The sequence below is a fragment of the Rhea americana genome, unplaced genomic scaffold (assembly GCF_003343005.1).
Source record: "Rhea americana isolate MKP2758 unplaced genomic scaffold, rheAme1 scaffold_164, whole genome shotgun sequence".
In the NCBI taxonomy this organism is placed as follows: domain Eukaryota; kingdom Metazoa; phylum Chordata; class Aves; order Rheiformes; family Rheidae; genus Rhea; species Rhea americana.
In genome coordinates this window covers 866,020-868,133 of record NW_028185750.1, presented here as the reverse complement: position 1 = coordinate 868,133, position 2,114 = coordinate 866,020, and the positions used below count along the sequence as shown (strand labels likewise).

At 68.8% G+C, this 2,114-nt stretch overlaps 1 protein-coding gene across 1 annotated transcript in view; it reads left to right on the top strand.

Annotated features, from left to right (window-relative positions):
* LOC146598370 (steroidogenic factor 1-like) overlaps positions 1–2,114 on the top strand; it is a 115,029-nt gene that overhangs the window by 107,653 nt on the left and 5,262 nt on the right. The window lies entirely within an intron of this gene.

The following is a 2,114-nucleotide window of genomic DNA, read 5'->3' as shown; positions in this document are numbered from 1 at the left end:
CTGGCGGAGCCGGGATGAGAGGTGTCAGGCCGGAGGGAAGATTTGCAGCGGCTCTTCGGGAAGAAAAATACGGGCAAGGGGTGAAATATATTTCGTTGGGTCGTGCGTCTCGGGCAACTTTGTCCTTTCAGCTGTAATCTGTGCAGGCGCGCGGGGAGCGGGGGCGGCGCGCGGCGGGCGCTCGCCCGAGGGCCGGTCCCGGCCGGGCGGGGGGAGGTTTTACACGAGTCCGGTTTCTGGAAGCGTCCCCGCCACGCGTGCGCACGGAGGCTGCACGCCCAGGGCTGAAGCGACCCTCGGATCGGCACGGGCAGCCACGAGCGTAGAAGCCGCCGGGCCGGCGTCGGGCTGGGGGGCCGGCGGACCGCGCCGTGCCGCCCGCGCCACTTTCCCTGGAGCGCTGCGAGCCGCCAGGGAGCCTCTCTGTAGCCGGTTGCTTCTCCGGCGTTAGCGTGCGTGGGTCACCCTGACCCCATCTCCTGGCCGCTGGCCAGAGCCTTTCTGGCAGATTTAAAATCTCCTCCTGGTCGTGGATGCTGGAGAGCCGCTGAGCACCCCGCACACCGGGGCGAATCTCACTCCCTTCGACACCGGCTGGCTGCCATCCCGCCAGCACCCCATCCCCAGCTCCCAGGGCTGATGTTGGGGYATTTTGGTGGCCGGTATCCTGCTTTCTGGCTTCCCAGCAGCCGCGGTGGCGGGTGCTGCTGTTGCCCACGGTTGCACCGGGGCCGCGGGCTGGGGCGCAGCAGGGTCCGGGCAGCCGCGGGCTCGATGCCACCACTGCCCATCCTGCTCCTCCGTCCAAACACTGCCTGTAACTAAAGGTTTTCATGGCACTTTTAATGTTCATCCATTGTAACTCCCTTGCGAACAGGTTAAATACCAGCTTTAGAAAACACACCCCGTCTCTGAAGACAGCTTGCATCAGGCCCGTGCTAGCGCGCGCCCTCGCGCAGCCTTGCGCCGGAAGGAAGGCGCTTCGCTGAGCCTGCAAGGGCGGCGATGCCCGCGTGCCGCCGGTGCGGYCGCCGGCTGGGTGCCGGTTCCCAGCGGATCGGTGGCCCCCGGGGGCCGCGTGCAGCCGCCCGGCTCGGGGCGGGGAAAGGCCCCCGGGCGAGCGCGACCCGCCGCGGCGCCCGGCAGAGGCCGAGCCGGGGTTTCAGCGGAAGCGGGGAGGATCGCAGGCGTGTAGGCATGCTTTGTTTTGGAAAAACTGAAATGTGTTTAACCGTTTGCAAAGCAAAACCCTGGGCCTGGCCTTTCCAGAGCTGATCCCAGGCAGGAATGAGGAAGAGGAAGGAGGTTATGAAASAGCAGTGTGGATTGCACGGGAGCGTTACGGGCTCCGGCTGAACCGAGGGCAGCGGCGTCGCGGCAGGCGGGTGCTGTGGCAGACCGGGCGCTGGCTCCTGCACCGCCCGCCGGCGTCACCGCTCCTTCCCCGGCTCTGCCCACGCCGCTTCAGCAACGCATCCGGCCGTTCCCAGGAGCGCCRGGCCCAGAGACCGCAGAGCTCGCTCACAGCTGACTTTGACTCCTTCTGCCGTCTCCCAGCATGGGTTTACTGCAGCCCCGCCAGCGAAACGAAGCAGTATCCCTGTCCCCGGGGTTCACCCGTCTGCCCGCTGTTAGAAGCAGCGCGCGCAGCACGGCCAAGCGCAGGGCCTCCGGCCGCCCGGGAGGCTCCCGCCGGCGCTGCTGCGGAGCCGAGGCCTTTGCCGGGGAACCGCTGCACGGCTTTGCGCGTTGTGTCTCCCCGGCGTGTGTTTTTAGCAGCGTTTTCCGGGCATTTCGTTGCAGGCGGAACAGCTGCCGCGTTCAGCTRCGCGTGCGGGTACCTGTGACCGCACGTGCCTTCGCGAGGCGCCGGGCCGAGAGCGCAGCGGCGCCGCGGGGCTGCTCCCCGGCGGGGCTCCCCGCGCACGCCGGGACGCCGGGGTTACAGTGCATCCCCCCCCCACCCCAGACCCGCCTGCCCCCTCGCGCGGGCCTCGGCGGGGACGCACGGGCACCCTGTTGCCTCGCTTTAAAAGCATCCAAAGGGCCGGCGGGAGACGCATCCCTCTGCGCGGCGCGGGGGGACGCGGCCGGCGGCGCCTCGGCAAGGGTCC